General features: G+C 44.8%; 1 protein-coding gene and 1 long non-coding RNA gene across 4 annotated transcripts in view; one reads left to right on the top strand and one right to left on the bottom strand.

Moving 5' to 3' along the window:
- GHRHR (growth hormone releasing hormone receptor) overlaps window positions 1-26,783 on the bottom strand; it is a 443,159-nt gene that overhangs the window by 264,898 nt on the left and 151,478 nt on the right. The gene's annotated exons all lie outside the window — the stretch shown is intronic.
- On the top strand, window positions 23,200-26,504 carry LOC309515115. Of its 3 annotated transcripts, none has more exons than XR_014212284.1 (2): window positions 23,200-24,108; window positions 25,881-26,504. It is a non-coding gene; the product is annotated as an uncharacterized lncRNA (long non-coding RNA). The 3 variants fall into 3 exon arrangements; XR_014212285.1 differs by lacking the exon at window positions 23,200-24,108 and adding an exon at window positions 24,636-24,918 and having other exon boundaries at window positions 25,884-26,504; XR_014212286.1 differs by lacking the exon at window positions 23,200-24,108 and adding an exon at window positions 24,636-24,918.

Genomic DNA, 26,783 nt, shown 5'->3' with positions numbered 1-26,783 from the left:
TGGCGGCGAGCTTTGCTCGAGTGGCGGTTAGGCATTGGCAGGGGTCTATTGTGATGCAAATGGATGGGGGGGAAGGACACGCCATCACCTTCCCCCGAGAAAAGGGTAGTCCGGTAGAGGACTCCGGGGGCGTTTGCCTTGTCCGAGACCTAGTAAGGTGAGGGCCGCCGGCACGCCCACGAGCGGTGACACCCGTGGGGGTCCTAGCTGGCGTACTCCAGCAGGACACCCCCACGGTTTGTGTTCAACCCTTCCCGGTTACCATGCCGGGTAGTCATAGGAACCAATGCCTAAGGCCAATACCTTCAATTCTGTAATCAATAAAGTTGTGGCCATTTACGCCCATTAACCTTAACTAACGTGTCCTGTGTCTTCATTTCTTTGGGGGAGGGAACTTGCCACACAAAGCCATTTCCGAGCCTCGGGAGGAGAGGGTGTTGTGGGCTGGCCCCTCCCACAAGCGCGGGGCTGGAGTTTAGCCCCGCGAGAGCCAGGGAATCCCCGGGGGCGTGCCTCTCCGCCTTCCCCCTGCCCGCCAATAGGCGGGCTGGGGAGGCGTGGCCTGGGCTATTTAAGGCCAGGCACGCCCCGGTATCCCCCTCTTTCCCCTCGGCAGCAGAGAAGCTTTTCCCAGCCCACCCACCCTTAGGTTAGGCAGTCTTGACCTTGCTATGGACTTCGGTTGGTCGCCGCAAGGGGCCTGGTAGGAATTTTTCCAAGTTGGCGACTTTGCAGCCTTTTGGTTTTTTCGCCTACCTCGTAGCAAATCGTCACAACTTTCACGGTTTTGGCGGTTAGGCATTGGCAGGGGTCTATTGTGATGCAAATGGATGGGGGGGAAGGACACGCCATCACCTTCCCCCGAGAAAAGGGTAGTCCGGTAGAGGACTCCGGGGGCGTTTGCCTTGTCCGAGACCTAGTAAGGTGAGGGCCGCCGGCACGCCCACGAGCGGTGACACCCGTGGGGGTCCTAGCTGGCGTACTCCAGCAGGACACCCCCACGGTTTGTGTTCAACCCTTCCCGGTTACCATGCCGGGTAGTCATAGGAACCAATGCCTAAGGCCAATACCTTCAATTCTGTAATCAATAAAGTTGTGGCCATTTACGCCCATTAACCTTAACTAACGTGTCCTGTGTCTTCATTTCTTTGGGGGAGGGAACTTGCCACACAAATCATTCCCCCGTGTCTCTTATTTAAGGATTTTTTCCTCCCACCACTAGGTCTGCGTGCTGTTTGCTCCATTTGGTCTATGACATTTGGATGATCATCTTCATCAATTGATAGACTCCTACCTTCAGGAGCACTGTCTCCCTCCCCCACATTAGTCAGTTTAAAGCCCTCCTGATGAGGTTTCTGAGATTTTTGGCAAAAACATTCCTCCCAACCGTTGTGAGGTGCAGCCCATCACTTGCCAGAAGTCCATCTTTAAGAAACTGCAGTCCGTGATCTAAGAATCCAAACCGTTCCTGTTTACACCATTTGGGAAGCCAGCTGTTCACTTCCACTATTTTTTCCTCTCTCCCTGGGCCTCGTCGTTCAACTGGGAGGACAGATGAGATGCATTTGTGCATTTAATTGCTTCAATTTCCTGCCCAGAGCCTCGTAGTCTCTTTTGATCTTCTGGAGGCTATTGCTTGCAATGTCATTGGTTCCCACATGAACCAAGAGGAAGGGGTATTTGTCAGTGGGTTTTATGATTCCTTACAGTCGTTCAGTTACATCTTGGATCTTAGCCCCGGGGAGACAGCACACCTCCCGAGACATCTTGTCAGGCCCACAGATCACTGCTTCTGTTCCCCTCAGTAGGGAATCCCCTATCACCACTACACGCCTCCTCTTAGGTTTGGTCGGGGTTCTTCCGTGAGCTGTCCGTTCCAAGGTCGCCTGCACATTCCCTGAGGACTGACTTTGCTGCTCGCCTTCATATACCTGATCGACTGTAATGAGGGAGAGATCCTCAAATGGAGTCTGTTCTTTGTCTTCCATGCTAGGGGAGAGGACTTTGAAGCGATTGTGTATTTCTAAACAATCAGAGCGAACCCTGGGCCTCCTACTTCTTTGAGTCACATTTCTCCATATATCTGGCACCTGTGTTGGTGAACTAGCCTCCTTCTCAGGGGTGTACCCTGTCTCCTCCTTGGTGGAGACGGTGTTCTCTGTTGCTTCCAAGAAGAGCTCCAGCTCTCTAATTCTTTGGAGCGTAGCTACACGTTCCTCCAGTTGCTGGACTTTGTCTTCTAAGAGGGCAATCAACATACAATTGCTGCAGGTAAAGCTGCCTGCAACCTTTGGCAAGATGGCAAACATTGCGCAGGAACCACAGGCGACTGCAGCTGTTCCCTCACCCTCCATCTTGAAAACATGTCGTTGGGGGTGGCTACAGTGGTCCTCCATCAGGTTTAAGGTGCTGGTTTTAACCTTTAAAGCCCTATACGACCTAGGACCCTCGTACCTACGGGACCGCCTCTCCTGGTATGTCCCACAGAGAAATTTACGGTCTGCAAATAAAAACACCCTAAAGATCCCAGGCCACAGAGAGGTTAGGTTGGCCTCAACTAGAGCCAGGGCTTTCTCGGCCGCGGCTCCAATCTGGTGGAATGCTCTGTCACAAGAGACTAGGGCCCTGCAGGACCTGACATCCTTCCGCAGGGCCTGCAAGACAGAGCTGTTCCACCAGGCCTTTTGTCAGGGCGCAGCCTGACCCCCTCCTCTGGCAATCTGCACAAAATTTTGCTTGATGGTTGCCATTAATTTGATTTTAATTTGATTTAATTAATTTTATAATGAATGTTTTAGAATGTTGGACTATTTTGATTGTTGTTAGCCGCCCTGAGCCCAGCTTCGGCTGGGGAGGGCGGGATATAAATAAAATTTATTATTTATTATTTATTATTATCTTAAAAAGTGTGAAGACAGGACAAATAACCCCCCCAAAAAAACCCCTAGGTCTCCCCCAACAAACATTTGAGACTAACTGCGCAGGCCACCAGGCGCGCGCCGCTGCCCTACAAGCTCTGATAAGCTCCTCCCACAGCTAATCACCTGCCTCGACAGAAACCCTGCCCCCTCTGACCTTTGCACAGGGAGAGCAGCTAATCAGCCACAAGAAACACGCACACAAGAAAAACTCTTTTGCTCCTCCTTCAGCTGCTGCCCTGCAAGCTCATCAGAATCCCTCAGAAGGTTGTGGTCTCTCCTTCCTTGGAGGTTTTTAAGCAGAGGTTGGATGGCCATCTGTCAGGGATTGCTTTGCTGTGGTTCCTGGCATTGCAGATGACCTCTGGGTACAATTCTACGTTTCTCTGATTCTGTGAAACTACCTGTAATGGTTCTAGGGGTTGCTTGTGCATAAGCTTGTCCCAACACCTGCCTGGGTTGCCTGAGTGAACCTTTCCTGTCTGAGCAGCCACTCACCCATGGCTGTCTCAATCGCTGGCAGAATCCGTCAGTGGGCATTTCTTAAACTTCTTCCAGCAAAGAAGCTCTTTGACGCCCAGTCTCCTCCTACTCTCCCTGCGTGGAAGCCTTCTGCGCAAGGAGGGCGTAGGCAGAGGAGGACCCTTCCTCTCCCTGCTGGTCCCCGGCAAGGAGTCATGGGACCGCCTCGCCGATTCCCCCATCTGCCCCCCTGCTCCACTGGAGCTACGCTGATTCCCTTCCCCAGAAGATGGGCTGCCTCTCCCACTCCCGGGACGCTCTCTGGGATCCCTTTGGAGCTTGCTCTCTCCCTCCGGCACTGATGGCAGTTCCCTGACACTACCTAACTGGCATTGTGACAGGTCCCACATAATACACATTCAACACTTGTAAGGGGGAAAAAAAGATTTAGTGTAGGAGTACCCAGACTTTCCAAATGTGGTATCGTCCAGTGGGGCTATGCAACTGCCACCAGTTTGATGGGAATTGTAGGACCAAACATTCCCAGGATGCTGAGAGAGGATGTTGAAGGAGGATAACAATCTGATTCCAGCTCTTACGAGGTGTTCTTTAATCTGCTCTTTAAGCAAAAGAACATCATGCAGACCAATCATCTTCCAGTGCTTCAGCATTCATCCTTTTAAGTTTGGGAACAAATAGTAAATTCCCTCAAAGCCATTACATCCCGTCTTTATTGAAGCTGTAATGTCTCCTCTTCACATTTCCCGTTCCTCCATTAGCCCCGGAGAAGCCAAAAGAAAATGGGGAGACATTTAAGCAAATGGGGACCTGACAACGTGCTTTCGGCTGTGTTCGGTCCATTTGGAGAGCCCCATTTTCTTAAAACAGGCCATGGAGCCATCAAGGTGGCTCTTAACTGCAATTTGGTCACCCCCTGCAATTTTGATGTCCAAGTGCCTTTGAGACAAAACTCCCTTTCATCAGTCTGAAAAAGTGACGCTTTACCCAGCATTTGAAGTCAACACGGTAAGATGCTCTGGTCGATGGCCATTCACTCAGAGCTAATCAGCACACCTTGGAGAATGAGGTGACTGTGTGTTAGGTGCACCATTTTAGGTGGTGGTGGTGGAAATGTCCTGATTTGAAATGTATCCCCTTCAATGGAAAGGGTACACATAATACTGTCTCTGGTGTGCTTATTTACTACTCAAAGCCTTTGAGGAAACTCTGGCCCACCAGATCACCCCATTTGGCCCCCAGAGCCATTTTGGCCATGGGGTCCAGGGCAGGTATATGTCCCGGCTCCCAGTTGCAGAAGAACAAGGACTTGGACGAGGATTCCTTCCAAAGGCTTTGATTGTTTAGGTTGCTGTGATGCATACGCAAAACACTGGTTTAAGGCACTGCGAGCAACACACATAATTCATCCTAGAGGCTGCAGGCATCACACACCCCTTGCTATCCTATGCATCTTTGTGCAGGAAGTGTTTCTGAAATATCTCACTATGCTTAGTAGGCATTCATCTGTTTCCTCCTCCTTTGGTGCCTCCTGAATGGGGGAAGAATTTGAATTTGGTGCCTCCTGATGGGGAAGACGTGTCTGTCCCCTGACAGGTGGGTTGGGCCAGCAGAACATCCTCCTCTGCAAAGGCAGGGTTATTCTCAGTGAGGGTTCCCGGGTGGGCAGTGTGGAAGTGTCAGAGACAGGCTCCGACAACTGTGGAGGTGGATATGGAGAGCGAGGGCACCAGGTAGTGGGAAGCTGACCTAGCTGAACTCCACTTCCTTGATCCAGGCAGGACCACTGTGATGAAGGAGCACTGGGAGGTAAAGAGGGAGAGGAGCAGTGGTGGCTGGTGCCCATTGGGATTGGTGGGGCAGGAGACAGGGGGCCCAGAAGAAGGTTGAGCCAGATCCCATGTCAATCAATTCTAGCTTGTCCCCATCCTCCACCCTGCTGAGGTCTGCAAGGACAACACCAAGACGAAGGAGCAGCAGGAAGCTGACAGTCAAGGCCACCGACCCTGGACTGGTTACAAGCCAGAAGGCAGGGAGGTGTGGGGTGGATGGAGGCAGGCCTTCACAGAAGAGGAGAGATGTTTTAATTTGGTTCTACTCATGAGCATCTTTTCTTGTGGAAATTAGACCCATTACCTTCTATATAGGGACGTGGGTGGTGCTGTGGGTTAAACCACAGAGCCTAGGACTTGCCGATCAGAAGGTCAGCGGTTCAGATCCCTGCGACGGGGTGAGCTCCTGTTCCTCGGTCCCAGCTCCTGCCAACCTAGCAGTTTGAAAGCACATCAAAGTACAAGTAGATAAATAGGTAGCACTCCAGCGGGAAGGTAAACGGCGTTTCCGTGCGCTGCTCTGGTTCGCCAGAAGCGGCTTAGTCATGCTGGCCACATGACTTGGAAGCTGTACGCTGGCTCCCTCGGCCAATAAAGCAAGGTGAGCGCCGCAACCCCGGAGTCGGTCATGACTGGACCTAATGGTCAGGGGTCCCTTTACCTTCTATATGCATATGATGGACCCATGCACTACAAGGCAGCTAGTTCCATCCCATACAGTTTGGCCCTGAGCAAGGATGAGAATGCCTGGCTGGCCTCTTCCACCTAAAATTTGCAGCTGCCATACAGAAATCTGACTCCAGAGTAGGTTGATCAGCTCCCGATGCCCTGCTTTGCAGCCTCCTTGTATTTTCTCATCCAGGTCTAGTGGAATCTCCTGCTCTCTCTTTCTCAAATGCCAGCCTCGAAAACAAGCCCACACAATCCCCATTTGTCACACGTTGGAACAGAGTGCTTGCAGAAACTCAGCAGTGTCCTCAGAAATTATTAGGCTTAGCTGTGTGGAGTCACTCACTGTTAAAAAAAGTCAGACTATTAAAAAGAGTCAGACTATTTTAAAAAAACCACCTGTGAAATTTAATGCCTATCCAAATGCCAATCACAGGAGCTGCTTAAAAATCTTGAATTTCCAGATATGGCCAGGTTTCTATCCTAAATGAGTCCAACAGCTGAGGCGTGGAGGGGGGAGTGTTAAGTGTGATATGACTGCTTTATTAAAACTCTGCTTCAGGTCAGCTCCAGCAGAAACACACACCCTGACTCCATCTGAAAGGCGAGATCAAATCTCCCTCTGACCACATCTGAAGCACCCTCACAACTGATGCCTAGCATGGGTGAGTCAGATTGAAAGGGAAGAGGGTTTGGGGTACTGGGTGATGAAGAGAAGTTTGGGGCTGCTGGGGGCATCAGCTGGGAATTCTTCTCCGGCCTGGATTTAACTCTGAGCTGGAGAAGAATTTGGGGACTTGTTAAAATTTACCACTAAACCACTGAGCCTCTTGGGCTTGCCGATCAGAAGATTGGCGGTTCAAATTCACGCAATGGTGATGAGCTCCTGCTGCTCTGTCTCAGCTTCTGCCAACCTAGCAGTTCAAAAGCATACCAGTGTGAGCAGATAAACCAGTACACTCTGGCATCCAGTGTGGTGTAGTGGTTAAGAGCGGTAGACTCGTAATCTGGTGAACCGGGTTCGCTTCCCTGCTCCTCCATATGCAGCTGCTGGGTGACCTTGGGCTAGTCACACTTCTTTGAAGTCTCTCAGCCCCACTCACCTCACAGAGTGTTTGTTGTGGGGGAGGAAGGGAAAGGAGAATGTTAGACACTTTGAGACTCCTTCGGGTAGTGATAAAGCGGGATATCAAATCCAAACCCCCCTTCTTCTTCTTCTTCTTCTTCTTCTTCTTCTTCTTCTTCTTCTTCTTCTTCTTCTTCCATCACAGTGTCCTGTTGTGCTAGAGGTGGTTTAGTCATGCTTGACCCGGAAAGCTGTCTGTGGACAAATGCCGGCTCCCTCGGCCTGAGAAGCGAGATGAGCACCGCACCCCATAGTCGTCTTTGACTTGACTTAACCGTCCAGGGGTCCTTTACCTTTTACCTTTGAAAGTCATGCCTGAGCTTAAAATCAGTGAATGTTGCTAGCATCCCTGGTCTTTTAGTCCTTTTCTCTTGGCTTCATTTGAACCAGGGATTGTGTGGGCAGAGTATGAATGAACTTTCCCCCCTCCCCATGTGACCTGATTTTATTTCTATTACAAATATTGAGGCACATGGCCACTCAGTGCCATCAATATATGCAAATGTCTGGCTCATTTAAGACTATAGTGAACCTTTATTCTCAATGATGGAATTCACAGGTGGAGAATGCTTGCATTTTTATAAATCTTTATTGTTTGTAGAGGGAATCTTTGAATGAATTGATACTTTATTATACCTTTGGAGCTGTATTGTAGCTTTGTATTTTTGTCCTTCCAAGCTGTGATGCTTTGTTGTTTACATATACATATATATATATATGCAGGTTTTGGTGTCTTCGGGTGTCTTCCCGTGTAAGAGTCGGGGTGTCTGGGCGACGTTTCGACGAGGTCTCACTCGTCATCTTCAGGCTGGTGCTTTCGGCTTCTTGTTACTGGAACAGAGCAGAATCTGGTGTTTGAGTTCCTATAAATACTGTTGAGGGGTGTGGTGTATAGCCTCCAACGTTCTGGGCAGAGAGGAAGTTCCTAGATTAGTGTGCCTTTTCTTCTTTTGTTCCTTAATTACTTGAGGGATATCTTGAGTGATTTCATGAGTGATATTCTGAATACCACTGGGTGGGTCATTAAGTGTAGATTAGTTGCTAAAGCTTTCGTATCTTGACCTCTTGAGCTTGTGAAGAGTTTTTCTGAGAAGATGGCTGTGCTGCATTTAGTTGTGCTCTGGCTTGGCTTCGTGTATAGGGGCGAGCTGTAATTTTGTGCCTTGTGCCAGCCAGATCTGTGTAGGGATTGCAGGGGGGTGCAGCATCCGGAGGTGCCACTATAGTTTGGCTACTGGATGGAGTCTGTAGTATGTCTGTGGAGAGGGTCTGGGTTTGGGTCTGGTGTGGTTGATTGGTGACGGCGTTCTGTGTGCCTCTGGTTCTGGTGTCGGTTTTTGTGGGGAGGGCTAATTTCCAGATGTCAGGCAGGCGGGACGTGTCGTCACGCTTGTTCATGTTGTGAGGGTGTTTCTCTATCTCGATGGCTTCCATGATTATTCTCTTGTGGTGATGTTCCATGTTAAAGAGCAATTTGGAATCTGCAAAATTAATTTCGTGTCCTGTTTCTTTCATGTGTTGGAAAAGAGAGGAAGTTTTTTCTTCTTTTTTGACGGCATTCTTGTGTTCTGCGATACGTGCATTTATTCGTCTGTTTGTTTGTCCAATGTACGTGGCTGGGCAGACTTTGCAGGGTATTTCATAGACCCCTTGGTTTTCGAGCTGGATTTTGTCTTTTGGGTTTCTGAGGATATTGGCTATTTTTTGGTTGGTGCAGAAGGCTGTTTTGATATTGTGTTTATGGAGGATTTTGCTAATTTTGTCTGTAGTGCCCTTGATATAAGGAAGGAGGGCCATGCCATTGTTTTCTTCTGTGTCTTGGTTTTTGGGGGGTGTTTCTACACTTAATGACCCACCCAGTGGTATTCAGAATATCACTCATGAAATCACTCAAGATATCCCTCAAGTAATTAAGGAACAAAAGAAGAAAAGGCACACTAATCTAGGAACTTCCTCTCTGCCCAGAACGTTGGAGGCTATACACCACACCCCTCAACAGTATTTATAGGAACTCAAACACCAGATTCTGCTCTGTTCCAGTAACAAGAAGCCGAAAGCACCAGCCTGAAGATGACGAGTGAGACCTCGTCGAAACGTCGCACAGACACCCCGACTCTTACACGGGAAGACACCCGAAGACACCAAAACCTGCATTCCTGTACCCGTGAAAATCTACGAAAGCAATATATATATATATATATATATATATATATATATATATATATATATATATGTAATATATATATATATATATATAAGTAATATATATATATATTAGTTCCTTAAGTAATTAAGGAACAAAAGAAGAAAAGGCACACTAATCTAGGAACTTCCTCTTTGCCCAGAACGTTGGAGGCTATACACCACACCCCTCAACAGTATTTATAGGAACTCAAACACCAGACTCTGCTCTGTTCCAGTAACAAGAAGCCGAAGGCACCAGCCTGAAGATGACGAGTGAGACCTCGTCGAAACGTCGCACAGACACCCCGACTCTTACACGGGAAGACACCCGAAGACACCAAAACCTGCATATATATATATATATATATATATGCTATGTTTGCATTTGTTGTTGTTGTTAATAAATCAGTAAAAGTAAAAGTAAATAAAAAGGGTTTTATGTAATTAAACAAATGTTGGGGATTACCCAGATAAAAGCCTCATTTTGTGCAACAGATTGGAAAACAATCCTGTCTTAAGGGTTTGTAAAAAGATGGCTAGTGAGATTTTATCTAGGAAAAAACTGATCCCAAGACGCAGCACAGGAGATTTTATGCTGCTGTTACATTTCTCAAATGTTTCATTCTAAAACATTTGACTAGAAAAGTTCAAGTGTAGACTCGAGTGTTTGACAGTAGTTAATGCATGGCCATGCAGTGGTATTTCATATTGGGCAGTGAACTCTAAACCTTTGGTGGCGTTTGATCATTGACAGCCTTATGACATTTGGTATTTGTCATGAGTTGAAAACACAATGACCAAGAAACTGCCAACAAAGCAAAGCACTCAAATGGTGTGTGTGTGTGTGTGTGTGTGTGTGTGTGTGTGTGTGTGTGAATATGCTACCTTTGGAAACAATTAAGCATATTATCATCACAGCCTGTTCTGTTCCAGGCATGGTCACAACTGCAAGGCCGGCATACAGCTTCCGGGTCATGTGGCCAGCATGACTAAACCTCTTCTGGCTTGCTGATCAGAAGGTTGGTGGTTCGAATCCCCACGACGGGGTGAGCTCCCGTTGTTCGGTCCCTGCTCCTGCCAAGCTAGCAGTTCGAAAGCATGTCAAAATGCAAGTAGATAAATAGGTACCGCTCCGGCGGAAAGGTAAATGGTGTTTCCGTGTGCTGCTCTGGTTCGCCAGAAGTGGCTTAGTCATGCTGGCCACATGATCCGGAAGCTGTACGCCGGCTCCCTCAGCCAGTAAAGCGAGATGAGCACTGCAACCCCAAAGTCGGCCACAACTGGTCAACGGTCCCTTTACCTTTTTATTCTTGTATCTTAATAATTAAACATACATTCTTGCATATCTATTTAAATTCAGTTAGTGAGATCAGTCTATACATATCAATATTTTTTTTTTGTTGGAGCATCTTTTAATCATATATTCCTCTACACACTTCCATTCCTGTTTGAGATTTTGGTTAAATTGCATTCTAATTGTTGCCGTCATTTTTGCTAATTCAATCATTTCAAAAAAATTATGTTGCCAATCTGCCACTGAATGTACTTCTTCTGATTTCCAATTTTTAGCCGCCAATAACCTAGTGGCGGCTGTTGCATATAGAAAAATTCTCTTCATGTCTTCGGGGATGTCATGCTAAAAGGAATGCTTCCGGCTTTTTACCAGTTGTTATTCTGAACATTCTTTTCAATTCCTCATGTATATTTCCCCATTTTTTTTTAATTTTATCATAAAATTAAAAATAGAAAAAAATAAAAGTAAAACAATGTTTTCATCAATGACTGCTATTACAGCATGTGTCCATCAGAAAGCACTTAGCATGTGTGAATGTAACTTTGGTTCCAAGGTTGTGCATTCAGAAAGGGTAAGCAAGAATGGCAATCTGTGCTGGTCCTGTGGGTTAACTGTGAGGCGAGGTCCGAGTCCAGTCCGAGGTCAAAGGTGCAGTATGGAGGCAGTCTGTCAAAGCTGAGTGCAGGGCAGGGAGTCAGATGAGGTCAGGAACTGGCAGAAGAGCAGGACAGGCTGCAGGCAGGAACAAGCTAACAACAACGTTGCTCCCACAACTTGGGGCTGGGGCTGGCTGGCTTTTATCTGCCCCGAGGCATAGGGCGGCCCCGGCCCACAGGTGACTCACCCCTCCTGGCCTGGAGGAAAGCACTCCTCCTGCGGGAACTTAGTTCCCTCTGCCCCTCTGCCCTGAGCCTCTGTAGCTCTGGAGAGACTGGAGGGTTACTGGACCCAGAGGCAACCTCAGCTTCTCCTGACGGGGCTGAGAGTGGAGCACCTGCAGGCAATGGGTCCTCCATCACCTCAGGAGCCAGAGCAGACTCAGCTGGTGCCTGTATCTGAGGATCCAGCACAGGTGAGGACCCTTCAGGCTCATGCTCCAGCCCCGGCTCAGCTGGTTCTGGAGGCGGGGACTCCTGTGCAGTCTGGGATCCCTCAGGTTTAGCATCCGAGTCCGAATCTCAGGCCATCACACCATCATTTTTATTTTTGACAACAGATTCTTTCATTAAGGTGTGGGCGCTTCAGACAGCACCAAAATCTCTCGGCAGATCTTTAATTCACTGCTGTGCCATGTGCGACATGTTTTCCATTATCCTCCAGGCTACGGTCCCAGTCAAATGCCACTAAATGATTCTCCCATGTTGAGGCAAGTAAATGCTGCTGCAGATTGAGGTCTCCCAATTCTGTGTTTTTCTTCCAATTTGGTTTTGTGTCTGAGGGGGTCAGGTGGTCCAGCACTGATGCCGGAGGTATTGAAGATGTATCTTGGTTCTTGGTTTGTCACCCTGGCTGGTGTTGTCCTGTTCAAATTGTTTTCTTTTCACCATCACCCTTGAGCCCTTGCACATATCTATCAAGAATTGAAGTCCCATTATTTTCCTTTAAGTGGAACCAAGCTTGTCAAATGTCACATAACAGCTTACTTGGGACTGTAATTCAGGATCCTTCATAAAACAACCTACAGGAATAAGCTTAGCTTTAAGGAGTGGGTCAGCATGGGTTTAAGAGAGCCTGTTTTTCTCGTGCATTATTTTATTTTATTTAAAAAATACAAATTCTTACATTTTTCACAGAATAATGAAATAAAGAGATGTGGGGTATGATAAATTAGAGGTAAAGGGACCCCTGACCATTAGGTCCAGTCACTGATGACACTGGAGTTGCGGCACTCATCTCGCTCTGTAGGCTGAGGGAGCCAACGTTTGTTCACAGACAGCTTCCAGGTCATGTGGCCAGCATGACTAAGCCGCTTCTGGTGTACCAGAGCAGCACACAGAAACGCTGTTGACCTTCCTGCTGGAGTGGTACCTATTTATCTACTTGTACTTTGACATGCTTTTGAACTGCTAGGTTGGCAGGAGCAAGGAGTGAGCAACAGGAGCTCACCCCGTCGCAGGGATTTGAAACACCGACCTTCTGATTGGCAAGCCCTAGGCTCTGTGGTTTAGGCCACAGTGCAACCCATGTCCCATAATGATAAATTAACATGTGCCATTAAGGTAAGACAGGGGAATATGCAGGGGAAATGATTTTGAGGAGTTATGGAGGGTGTTTGTAGAATTTGCACTGTTGAAATGGAAAGGGGTCAAACCACCGCAAGAGGTGTTGAAATTTTGGGAGGTTGGATAGTTACAATGAAATGGTCTCGGGGGTTGGGTGCACATTTTTATTCTTATTTATATATGATTCTTACTTGGTCAAAATTTAGAAAATGATGATGATGACAATAAAAATAATAATTCACACAATGTGCTGTTAAACTACGGAATTTGCTCCCACATGACGTTGTGATGGCACCATCTGGGCTTGGCTTTGCAAAAGGATTAGGAAAATTCGTGGAGGATAAGGCTATGACTATGGCATAATGACCATGTTTTATGTCCACTGTTGGCGGTACTATGCCTTTGAATAGTAGGTGCAGGAAATCACGAGTGCTGGAAGAGCTGCCATTGCACTCAGATTCTGCTTGTGGTCTTTCCATATGCATCTGGCTGACTACCAAGAGGCAGGATTTGATAGGCCTTTGGACTGATCCAGCAGTGAGGCTCTTCTTACATTAGAATCATAGACTTGTAGAGCTGGAAGGGGCACTGAACATCGTTAGTCCAGCCCCCTGAAATGCAGGAATATGCAGCTATTCCATATGAGGATCAAACCTGCAACCTTGGCATGATCAGCACCTTCCTCTTCTTCTTTGGTGATCCCTCATTGCCGAGTAAGATTGTCTTCCACAAACACAGTTTTAACAGTGAGTCCGTAAGTGACTGTGGAGGTCAGTTCTGGATCCACACGTCCTTCCACAGTGGGGACATTAGTTTCCAGGCAGGAGTTGATCACGGTGTGGATTTGTCAAGCGTGCCTTCCTCTTAGCACCTTTCTCCCTTGCGTCCTGAATTCAAGCGTCTTCAAAGCCCATGACACCTTTGGTAAAGGCTGATCTCTAAATGGAGTGCTCGCAGGCTAGTGTTTCCCAATTGTTGGTGTTTATAATACATTTTTAAAGATTTGCCTTGAGACAGTCTTTCAACCTCTTTTGTTGACCACCAGCATTACGCTTTCCATTTTTAAGTTGGGAATAGAGTAGTTGCTTTGGAAGACGATCATCAGGCATCCACACAGCATGACCAGTCCAACGAAGTTGATGTTGAAGAATCATCGGTTTGATACTGGTGATCTTTGCTTCTTCCAGTACAGTGGTGCCTCGCAAGACGAAATTAATCCGTTCCGCGAGTCTCTTCGTCTTGTGGTTTTTTCGTCTTGTGAAGCACGGCTATTAGCGGCTTAGCGCCTTAGTGGCTATTAGCGGCTTAGTGGCTTAGCAGCTATTAATGGCTTAGCGGCTTAGCGGCTATTAACGGCTTAGCGGCTTAGCGGCTATTAACGGCTTAGCAGCTTTAAGAAAAAGGAAACAAACTCGCAAGAACTCGCAAGACGTTTCTTCTTGCGAAGCAAGCCCATAGGGAAATTCGTCTTGCGGAACCACTCAAAAAACGGAAAACTCTTTCGTCTAGCGATTTTTTTGTCTTGCGAGGCATTCGTCTTGCGGGGCACCACTGTACACTGGTATTAGTTTGCCTGTCTTCCCAAGCACCATGCTCTAAACAGCTGAGCATTCTTCCAATTGATTCTGCAAGCACCACAACCTCCAATGAGTCTAGTGAAATGGGCTCCAGAAAAACTGGAATGGGATAAACCCATGGCAGCCCATCAACTGCTGGGAATTCTCTTGGGTTGTTTCCGATCAACATCTTTGTCAACATCTGAAGGATGTTGCCTGTGCTGATCTTCAAAGGACACACATATAAAGCACCATCAAGCATGCTGCTCATGCAGTTCTTTGGATAAGAACATCAGAACATCATAAGAGCCTGAGTCCAGTATTCTGTTCTAACAGTGTACAACCAGATGTCCAAAGGAGGACCTGAGTGCAACAGCAACTATTCCCAATTGCAGTCCCCAGCAACAGATACAAAGCTGTCTCTGTCTTCAAGACAGGAACATAGGAAACTGCCTTATATCAAGTCAGACTGCTCATTCATTCACCTCAATATTGTCTACACTGGATATCTTCAACCGTTTCAGACTCAGGACGCACTTTTAAGCCAAACACGCATTGGGCACCTCTTAAACTTTTACCATATATTTGGATGACGGTGGTGCAACCCACCTTGGATTAGGCCATGACCCAGTAGTGGGCATCAACTCACCACTTGAAGATCAGTGGTCCACCCTGAATAACAGCGGTTCTCCAACATTTCAGACAGAGGACATTCCCATTCCTATTTGGAGATGCTGGACATTGATAGAGCTGATGCACATCCAAATCACAGAGAGCACTTATAGCTTCCCCATTTCCTAAAGACTGCCCCTCACCGCCATTGTCAGTCCTTGCCATTTGAGAATCCGGTTAATATTTCATTTTTGTTATGTAACAAATTATGTAACCCAACATCTCCTTCCTGGAGGAGAGAAAAACCATGGACATTTGCAGCAGTTTTGCTGAGTCAAATTCACATCTGTTGCCTTGGGTTTCATGTTAATGTGTGCCAATGTTGTTGTATTTCCCCCCCCCCCTTTCTTTTTCTTTTTCTGGGTGATATTGTTCAGAGTTTCCCCTCCTTCTGGGAATCTGGCACACAGCCAGACTCAAAAACACGGGCGCCGGCTGCAATCTTGTTTTCCAAAGCTGTCATTCTGAACGAGTGAGAAGGAAAGCCACTGGGCACTCGCGAATGATATATGCGCTCTATTATATACAAGGGGCATGTGTTGCATTGGAATGGTGCCAGATCATCCCACACAAAACAAAGCCAACATAATTACACCATTATATCCCTCCCCATTTCCTCTGCTGTGCCAAAAAAAAAAAAAAACCAACCCCCCCCCCCCGGTCTCATTAAGGTCATGGCACATATTGAGAAAATATTTATTGTCTGCAGTTGAATGAACAGACTTGTGAATGCTGCTTCAAGTGACCGAATAAGAATTGTGAATAATTATTGCTTTTGTTTGTTTTGTGGAAGTGAGCTGTGAGCAAAAGAACCTAGTGAGAAACAACAATGGGATAAAAATGACAACATTCTGCAAGTGCAAGAAAGCAGGTGGGGAAGGATTCAGTCTTGTAGACCAGTGGGGGGTAAGACAGATTCTAAATTTTTAGGGGGTTGGACTAGATGACCCTTGAGTTACCTTCCAACCCTACAATTCTGTGATTCTACTTTGCCCTTGACTCGAACCACTAGATCCACCAGTGAGAGAAACCAGGTAGAAGGGAAGAAAACCAGATAGAATGAAAGAACAATGTACCCCTGAGCACATTTTGAGTAGGGCTTTAACTTGAAGGACGTTGAGTGGTACTTCTCAAAGACATGGCCAGACATCAAAGGAATATAATTAGTTCCATCATGTTAAGTTAGGTACATGGGTTTTCCTTCTTTCTCCACCTAGTTCAAAGGGTTGGTTCTCATGTTGCCTGATTGTCATTCATTTGGAATCTTCATCTCTGCCCCTGCGTGGTTTCGGACCAGAGTATGTAAAGGATCACCTGCTTCCACAACATCCCACATGAACTTCTCCTCCCCACAAAGTCTTTGGTATAGGTTGTGCCCCACCTTGGAATGGGAAACTCTCAATTTCGGTTTCTTTCAGGTTCCCATCTTTCCAATCTTTGGGACTCCACATTTCTGCATCGTATTGCAATTCATTTTAAGTCTCCATGAAAATTCGCCATCATTTTCACTCGAATTTCTCCTGTTCTGCAGATTTTTATATGCAATTCTGCATATTTTTGCAACACATTCCCCCCCAAAATAATGCATTTTTAAATGTCATTTTCACTAATATGTTCATTTACAAGCACACTTTGCCCTCGTACACACTATCAGATGGATAGCTCCACTGGTAAAGCTTGAGACTCTTAATTTCAAGGTTGTGGGTTTGAACCCCATGTTGGGCAAAACAAGATTCCTGCATTGCAGGAAGTTGGACTAGATGATTTTTGTGATCACTCCCAACTCTACAATTCTATGGTTCACCTAGAAGTAGAACTGCAATAAAATAATCGGAGAAATGAGAATTCTGAAGTATGATTGTATCTTGGTTCACATATTAGAATCTTGGAATTGTAGAGTTGGTGTCAAGGGCTGGACTGAGCAGGGATGGTGGAGTCGACACCCCCTCCCTTCTCCTGAACCTTCCCAAGGCCAGTATTGATTTAGAACAGTGGTTTGCAGAGGGGCACAGCCCAGGGAGCAAAGCTGGGAAATACTGGGTGAGGAACAACTAGAAGAGGGAACACCAGGAGAGAGAGAGAGCTGGCAGTTTCAGTGTCCTTGGACAGCATTCCTGACCCCCCCCCCTTTGCCTAGGACTAGATGGGCTCTGAGATTGACACAACAGAAAGCGCAGAGGCAACAAACTCAGATTACCCGACATAGGAGTAATGTAGACTAATGGTGATGGAGGTGGCAAGCCCTAACTGGGAGCAACGTCATTTTTAGAGAGAGATACAGATGCAGTGTACTTGGAAAGCATTCCTGATCTACCCCCTCCTTCACCTAGGACTTGATGGGCTCTGAGAGTGATAGAACAGAAAATGCAGAGGTAACAAGCTCAGATTACCCGACACAGGAGTGACGAAGATTAATGGGGATGGAGCTCCTGCAGCCAATCAGAAGCCACGGAAGCCCTGTCGGATGTTTGGGTTCCAAAAGAATCACTTCTAGGTTTGCAGCGTTCGGGAGCCAAAACATCCGAGTTCCAGGGTGTTCAGGATCCAAGGTATGACTGTAAACATATTTTTGTTTGTTTGCAGTTTTATCAGTGGTATTTTTCCCCTGGGTTGAGTCCTCCCTGCCCCCATCCTTGGATTACTCATGTGGGTGACTCCTGTCAGTCATAGTTATGAGCAGGGCTGCCTTACCCTACTTGTGTTACTCCTGTTCTTGTTGAACTACAACTCCCATGATTCCTGAACACTGGCTGTGTTGGCGGAGTTTAATGTGAAGACATCAGGTTAGGGAAGGTGGACATCATTACTGAGGGCAAATGAAGTCAACTGAGAGAAGGCAATGCCGAACAATTAGAAGCAATAGTAAAAAAAAGTTTGCCAGAAATAATGAACCCAGCAATACATAAAGATATAATCAGCCCAACCCCAAATAGTGAGCAGTTTTTATTTACTCTTTCTCTCCTAACTTAAATTTACAGTCACGGTAAGACCAAACTAGCAGGTGGTATAAAAAGGTCAGACTAAGGCAAGATAAAAAAAGATATATGTGGCTGCTCTTTTGAAAGGTTCCTTGAATATGAAGAAATGATACTTTTGCAATAGCTGCTTCATGCATAAATGAAAAGTTTAAATCAATACTGTTCATTTCCCCCCCCCAAAAAAACAACCAACTATAAATTGCACGCTGCTTTCTTCCAGAGCAAGGAGTTTTAACAGTATTTTTATTGTTCCCTGTTTCATAAGAAACATTGTGCGTGTTGCCTCCTATTTAACTATAATCTGCTTTCAGCAAAGAGAAAATGCCAGTCCCCATATCCACCTGCCACTATCAATTGCAATTTTGGTTGAATGCCCAGCAAAAGAGGGTGTTTTTTTTTAAAAAAAAAAAACCAACAAACACACAAACAGCAAGGCAAGAGCTACCTGAACATAATAACCCAAAATGAGTGCCTGGAGTTATTCCAAGTTGGAATTCACTAGGATTATGGGCTTTCATTCTAACTAGCAAGGAGGCAAAACATAGAGTAGAGTAGAGTAAAATAAAATAATAAAATAAAATAAATAAAATAAAATAACATACAGTGCCTAGGAAAACTTTATTTCTCTTTTTATTAAGTAGCACTCCTGAATGGTGGTGTGGAATCTTGAGAGATGCTTTCAAGTGACAAATGCTAGCCCGTGGTTTGTTCACTTATAATATTTAGTATTCCATCATTTCTTCCATGATGAGACTCAATGTGGTGCGGGCATCTGGGTCCAAGATGGGTCTTTCATCTGGGCAATGGCCAGACACAGCACAGCTTGCACCTTTCTACTAGGTGTCAGATGTAAAGGGCTTCGTTCTCCATCACCTTCAGCGGTCAGCTCCAAAAGGGATCCAGATACTCTCCTATTCCAGGTTCCAGGCAGCCATTCCCTCCAAGCAGGGTGTTCCATGCCCTGCATGTTCCATTTTTCTTCCCAAACATTCTATGGCTAATGGGAAAGCTCAGCATAATAGAATAATAGAATTGTAGAGCTGGAAGGGAAGCTGAGAGTCATGTATAAGGTAAGCAATAAATGTTGGAAATGTAAAGAGAAGGAAGGAACATTTTATCATATGTGGTGGGAATGTAAAAAGGTGGAAAACTTCTGGGAAATGATATACAATGAGTTGAAAAAAAGTGTTGAAATATACATTTATTAAAAAAACAGAAGCAATTTTATTGGGCACTGTAGGGGATGATATAAATAAAAATGATTGTAAGCTGTTTTTATACGCAGCGATGGCAGCAAGAATATTATTGGCACAAAAATGGAAGCAAGAAGAATTACCGACGAAAGAAGATTGGAGGATGAAACTGATGGACTATGCAGAATTAGATAAACTAATGGGAAGAATTTGAAACCGGCGGGACCAGAGATTCACAGAAGATTGGCGTAGATTTACAGACTATCTGAAAAGTAATTGTGATGATCAGATTACATTTGTAGGTTTGCAGGAAGTTTTGTGAGGTGAATAATTTGAATTATTGCATAACTGGGTGAAAAGGAAGACGTTATTTAAGATAATTAAAGGCAATATGAATTTAAGAAATGCAGAAGAAATCATAAAAATGGGGGATCATCAGAGGTGCTGATGGAAGTTCAAAAGTTTGTATAAGATGTGAAATTTTGTGGTATGTATGACAATTAATATGTTTTAAAATGAATAAAAATTATTTTTTTAAAAAGAGAGTCATGTAGTCTAACCCACTGCAATGCAGGAATCTCCATGAAAAGATGTTCATGCAAGGAAGGAGTACCCACCACCTTCCAATGGAGTTCATTCCACTATCAAACGCTCTTAAAATCAGAAAATTCTTCCTGATGTTTCATTGGAATCTCCTTTCTTTTCTTTTCTTTTAAATAATATTTATTAAAGTTTCATAAATAATCAAAAGCTTCAAAATTTAAACATAGAATACGAAAACCAAAAAAAGCTACAAAAATGAGAAAATACAAAACAAAACACATAGAGGTACACAATAGAGAACAGTTAACAGAATAGAAGAAAAGAAGAAAAAACACCAAAAAAACAAAACAGAAAAAAGATTAGTATTTTCATATCTTATACTTCATTCACTAGTTTCTTGACCTCCTCACACCTCCCTTTTTGTATTCCAGTTCAGATATTTAGTTCAGCAAATCCTTACCCTCTATCATTTATCCTTACTCAACATCTTAACCTATAATAAATATATATTTTCCACCATTATCAATCCATATTTACATATTCTTATTAATCTTTTAACCAACACCGCTTGTTTTCAATCCAACATCCCTTTAACATTCATTAATTTTACAGTTTTTCTGTAGATAGTCTTTAAATTTTTTCCATTCTTCTTCCACCGCCTCTTCTCCCTGGTCTCGGATTCTGCCAGTCATTTCTGCCAATTCCATATACTCTATCACCTTCATCTGCCATTCTTCCAGGGTGGGTAGATTGGAATCTCCTTTCTTGTAACTTGAATCCTTAGTTCAGTTCCTACCCTCCAGCTTGCTCCGTCTTCCACACAACAGCTCTTCTGATATTGTTATATCTCCTCTCAGTTTCCTCCTTTCCAGGCTAAACTTCCCCGGCCTCCTCAATCATTCCTCATAAGGTTTGGTTTCTAGACCCTTTATCATCTTTATCATTATTATCATTATTTATTAAATTTGTAGACCGCCCTTCATCCTAACCGCCACAAAAACCCACCACAAAATACGTAATAAAAATGAACAAGAGCAACCAAATCAATAACAACCCCCCCAAAAAAAAACCATGTAAAAGGACATAGAATGTTAATCAGCCCAAGGCCTGTTTGAAGAGGAACACATTCCGATCTTATATCGCTGCTTTCCACAATCTTAATTAATGTCAGTTACATTTCAGTGATAATAATCATCTCTTAATCAACAGCTACATAATTAATGATTTCCATTTGTGATGTTACAATATATAAATTTATAAAGCTTTGTGTGAGGAACTCAAACTATGTTCTTTATTCTGCCCTGCATGTGAAAACTGTTATATCCAAGGAGATTCCTTCTGTCTATATATATGGTGTTGTCTCTTTCGTTTCCCAGCTGTTGTTTTCTCCCATCGTGGCTTGGAGCGGAACTGAATCTTGAAGTTTCTCAAAGGCCTTATCTCTCCGTCCCTTGCTTTGATGTCTCAGAACAGGCGACAGTCTGCTAGAAACCATTCTGTCTCACCAGTAAAACATGTTGCAGATCTTCGCCATTTCCCCCTCAGCCTAGGAAAAGGTGGGCAGTTTTTGAACACGCTGAAGGTTTAATACTCCTTTCCAACTCCCAAAATCTCTGCAGCGTTCTTATCATAGTCCCCAAATTCTTTTCCTTCCAGCCAGAGAGGTACGGCCCAATTAAACTTTATCTTAGATTACATTCCGTCAGTAGAACACACAAATATCAGTCTCTTTCCCCTTGTTTGTTGTTTTTAAACAAAGGTCAGGGGAATTACTCTGTCTTTCCAACACAGTCATACTTGAGCTTCCCCTTCCCATCCCTTTTTGATTTCAGATCACACGCAGTTTCCATTTTTGCTTGTTAGTATCAGTATTACTCCAACGTCCCTTCCTCACTTGTAAATATATTTTTATCTTATATTCTGGAGACTGTTGCCGAATCCTAAATATATAAAAGAAACTTAGGATGAACAAACCATGGGCTTCCCTCTCCCTAACTGACTCTCACGCCGAAGAAAATCTTATCTCAATTCAAACATTTGATCCTTGTAGCTGGTATATTCAGCAGTATGTTGTTGCAAACCTTTTCCATCATGTTCTGGTACTTTAAAGCCAATTAAAGATCCATTTAAACAGATAACCTCTGATTCTTAATGGTGGTGTGTGAAGGTTTTCACCAGGTGAAGTGTTTTTGCACTCATCGCCTCCCTGCCTCCCACATTTCGTGCCAGAGCAAGAGCCAGGAACCAAGACAAACTGCAAGTGAAGCCCATTCCCCCTGTCCCTGGGGGGAATTTGCAAGGATGATTTACCCTCTGTAATCCTTGTTTTTTGTTTGCTGATGATCCCCCACTGTCATGGGAGCTGCCTCCATTAAGGCAGATGGGACCGGAAGCCCAAATTTGTGTCACTTTATTACAGAAGAGCTTATGAAGGGCAGGGAGGTCCCCAGTAATACCAACCACAAAAGTGGTGGTAAGATGAATTTGTTAATCTTAAATTTAATAAAAGTGGGGAAAACACCCCACCCCACCCCCACTGCTGCCAAATCTTCATCTCCAGGGATCATCTTCGGCTTTTAATTGAAGGATAAGAGACGTGAAAGATAAGTCTTTCCCGTTGTCATGACAACTGGGCGCTGTGTGTTGATTCCCCATTTTTAAGGGGTTATTTTTTATTATTGTTGTTGCCCGTCTCCTCTTGGCACCGTGAACTTTGATTGCTATGGTAACACCTGAGATGTGCTTTATTCCATCCCCACTGGCAGTTTCCTCTCAAGAAGGCTATTTTGCTTGTGATTTTGCAAGGAAACTGAGGAAAGTGTTATAGGAACCTCCTGCAAGCTGTTAGGTGCCATGGGTGGTGGTGGCAGCGAGGGGGGGGGAAACATCTCCACCCCTGTAAAGAGAGATATGAGGTCTAGGGGAGGGGCATCCTCAATGGACACCAATTTGATTTTGTTACACAGCTCCTTAGTTGGAATAAACTCTTGAAGGAATACTGCCAAATCACGCCAGCTGAGTGCAATGGACTATCCCAACATCCCACCTGGAACAAAACAGGTCTTTTCATATCTCAAACGAGATTAGCATTTTTTTGCCCATAGGTTCCTAGCACACACCCAACACACTCCTTTCTTTATTTTAAATACGTTTTATTAGGTTTTATAGAGAAAAATACAAAGCTTGATATCAAATATCTTTCCCCCTTTAAAAAAAATCTGAACTAAGGCTTTGATCTAAATACAATAAAATAATGAAGAAGGAAAAGTGCCGAGAAAGGAGTAGGAAAAGGAAAAGAGAGAAATATGGGGGGAAAAGAGTAGAAAAGAGGTTAAAAGTGAAAGATAGAAAAAGTAAATTCAGAAAGCAAAGAACTTTCGGTTCTTCATTTGTCCGCTATATATATATTGTAAACAATAGTTACTTTGTCCCCAACATGCTCCTTTCAAAACCACTGTCAATATATGACAATGTCAATGCTATACAGTGTTTGCTTATTTTGACATCTCTATCCTGCCTCGGGGATAGAGTAGAAATTAAGGGACCTAAGTTAAGTCACCTGCACTAATTTCAATGATTCTGCTTTCAAGGAAACTTCATCCTAGGTAAAGGAGGTGCAGTTGGAGTCAGTCCGTTGCTGTACACACAAAGAGACCCTTGCTTTAAATGTGCAAACAGAAAGGTCAGGCAGAATCTGAACTGGTTCACAGAGTGCCCTGGTTTTCTTTCCCCCTTCTAAAAGATTGCCTTGTTATTTCAGAGGCAGCTGCACTCTGGTCTTCTTGCTCCACTCGTAATAGTCGATCAGTCGCCACGAATGCAGCTCATGTGCTCATAAAGCCTAAATGAAAAAAGCACCTTTTGAAGAGATGGACATGTCACTTCAAAGCCAAATCCACTTTCTCTTAGCACTGATGACTGCCAAATAGCCATGGGTGTGAGAGAGAACAGCGGGGTTGTTGGCAAGGAAGAGAGCAGAGTACATGACTTGCGATGAATGATGTGCGTTCACCTCCACCTGAAAGCAACCACGCAAGCGACAGATTCCCTGTCTGATACTCCTGCAGGAAGGGGGGAGAGTTGCAGCCAGTATGGAGGACTTGCTTCCATCTAAGACCCCCCCCCCCCTTAGCTGAAAATGACCTGCAGAGCATCATTTCCTGGCAGAGATAATGGGGCCTCTAGTCTTCAAACTATTATATGTGTCTCCATGCATTACTGTGATGAGATGTTGGTTTAATTCTTCCATTTTGGACTTAATATATTTCATGAGTGCTACTGACGGAAAATCTAAATAGTTGGGAATGAGAGAGTTCTGGGCAAAGCTGGCAACAGTTGCCAAGGGAACCAGAACATTGCAAAAGTGGCCACTGGGGCAGTTGGGCCGGAGAAGAAGAGGAGGAGGAATGGTTGTGGCAATGAGGAAGAAGGAGGTGGTGGTGTGAGTTTGTGAAGTACATCCTGGGTGGGGTGGGGGTGGGAAGACTGGCAACTACAACCTAAGATATCTATCTCACTCTGTCTAACGGTAGGGATGACTCTTGTGTGCTTTAGACACAAAAGAGCCCACCTTCTGAGCATAAAGGATTCTTTGCTCAGGAGCATTTTGCATCTTCTCGGCCGCGGCTCCAATCTGGTGGAACGCTCTGTCACAAGAGACTAGGGCCCTGCAGGACCTGACATCCTTCCGCAGGGCCTGCAAGACAGAGCTGTTCCACCAGGCCTTTTGTCAGGGCGCAGCCTGACCCCCTCCTCTGGCAATCTGCACAAAATTTTGCTTGATGGTTGCCATTAATTTGATTTTAATTTGATTTAATTAATTTTATAATGAATGTTTTAGAATGTTGAACTATTTTGATTGTTGTTGGCCGCCCTGAGCCCGGCTTCGGCTGTGGAGGGCGGGATATAAATAAAATTTACTATTATTATTATTATTATTATTATTATTATTATCTAAGAGACTCCCTAAGGAGCAGGTACTGGCAAACCCCATGTGCTTCTCGATTGAGGGAACTCTAGCAATGGGTCCCAGTTCACAAGTCCCTCTATATAGCAAAATATGCCTTGATCTCTGTTTTTCATCACTCTCTAGATCAGAAGGGCCATAGCTCAGCGATAGATCATCTGCTTTCCATGCAGAAGGTCTCAGGTTCAATCCCCAACATCTCCAACTGGGACAAGACTCCCCGTCTGAAATCCTGGAGGGCTTCTGCCAGTCAGAGCAGACAATACTGAACTGGATGGACCCATGGTCTGATTCAGGATAAAACAGCTTCCTCTGAAGGTCCTCCACATTGCTCAAGGCCCACGACCTTCCATGACATACCAGTTTAACATCATTATTTGCCAATATCTGTATATGGTCCGCGAAGCGGAACAAATTCCAAATGGATTTTATCAGTCATCCTCTCAAAGCTGACATTCTGCCACGATAAGAATTCCTTAGCTAATAGGCAGAATGAGATGAGGGACTTGTTCTCGGGCCAGACGGCCTATGAACTGCATACCTAAAATAATCCTCAGCCACCACTGGAGGGAAATGGATACTAAACCTATTGCAAAAGATATGGATTTCTGTCTTATTACAGTGGTGCCCCGCAAGACGAATGCCTCGCAAGACGGAAAACTCGCTAGACGAAAGAGTTTTCTGTTTTGGAGGTGCTTCGCAAAACGAATTTCCTATGGGTTTGCTTCACAAGACGACAATGTCTTGCGAGTTCCTGCAGGGGTTTTTTCCTTTCCCCCCCTTTTTCTAAGCCGCTAAGCCGCTTATCAGCTGATCCGATCAGCAGATAAGCCACTAAAAGCCGCTAATAGCGCTAACAGCGCTAATCCGCTAATCCGTCAATGAGCTTGCTTCGCAAGACGAAAAAGCCGCTAGATGAAGAGAATCACAGAACGGATTCTTTTCGTCTTGCGAGGCACCACTGTATTTATACAGCACCACCAGAATGCATTGAATTTTACAGTGTTTAAGATGGCATGTATCTGCTGCAGGATGCTGCCCGACCCTGGAAGGGCTTGCTCCATGTGACTTGATCTCACCAAATTGGCCCAAATCACATTGGGTTTGTGCCAAATCCTGTGTGCAGTCTTACATTTCAGTGCCTCTTTCTCCCAATACACACAATTCAAAATGCAATTTCACCCAACGTAGACATGTTTTCCAAAGTGATTCCCCTCCAATTGATGCGTTTTATACCTTGTTTTCAGCAGTATATGCCTTCGTACGCAGACCTCACCCTCGTACACGCCGACCGGCTGCAAAATTCAGAGAAGTGCAAACTTCAAGAGGTGGATGTGCTGTGGTTCTTGTACTGTTTCAGAAAGTTGGCTCAATACATTTCGGCGCCTGAGGCAAAGCCCAAGATCTACAGTGGGACCTGCTGCCTCTGTGTATTTTGCCACCTGAGGCTGTCATCTCACCTTTCGTGATGGGTGAGCCAGTCCTGGAATTAACTACATTTTCGGTAACGTGCAACCTAAATTAAATTCCCCCCACAACCCTACTTATGAATGAATGAATGCAAATCGACTTAAAACAACTGGTTGGTCTGTCCCCTGAGGCTGTGTGGTTTGCCCAAGTTTTCAGTTGATTGAGCACAGTTCCATCTCGCCCCACCAATTAAAAATGCATGTGTGAATATTGTCCATTGATAAAACCCTGAAAATTCAGTCATCCTGATGCAATCATGTTTCTAATACTTTACAGTCCTTTGAGAGGGTCGACAAGCATATAGATTGATTCGGTTGACATGGTGTACTTCAACTTTCAGAAAGCTTTTGTTTTTTAAATTTTTAATAAATGAAAATTATTTACAAAAATGCATATGGGGGGGGGAAATGCTTGGGAAAATGTGGGCATTAGTCAACAGTGCATACAAAAACAGAGAAACTCACACCTAAAATGTGAATGAATATTTGTGAAGATTATTTATGTGGCGGGGGGACGCAAATTGCCGCAGAATCTGTAGAACTGAATTTAAGCATAGAAAAATGAGAAGCAGAGAGGAATGAAATTGACGGATTATTCCTTCCCTAGGCCACCTCACCATTTGTAATTCTCTTCACCCCCTTGCAGCAAAAATAAAATATCACCTTTCCACCCAGCAGGTG

The sequence above is a fragment of the Podarcis vaucheri genome, assembly GCF_965113315.1.
Source record: "Podarcis vaucheri genome assembly, chromosome: 12".
In the NCBI taxonomy this organism is placed as follows: domain Eukaryota; kingdom Metazoa; phylum Chordata; class Lepidosauria; order Squamata; family Lacertidae; genus Podarcis; species Podarcis vaucheri.
This window is presented reverse-complemented; position numbering and strand designations above follow the sequence as displayed.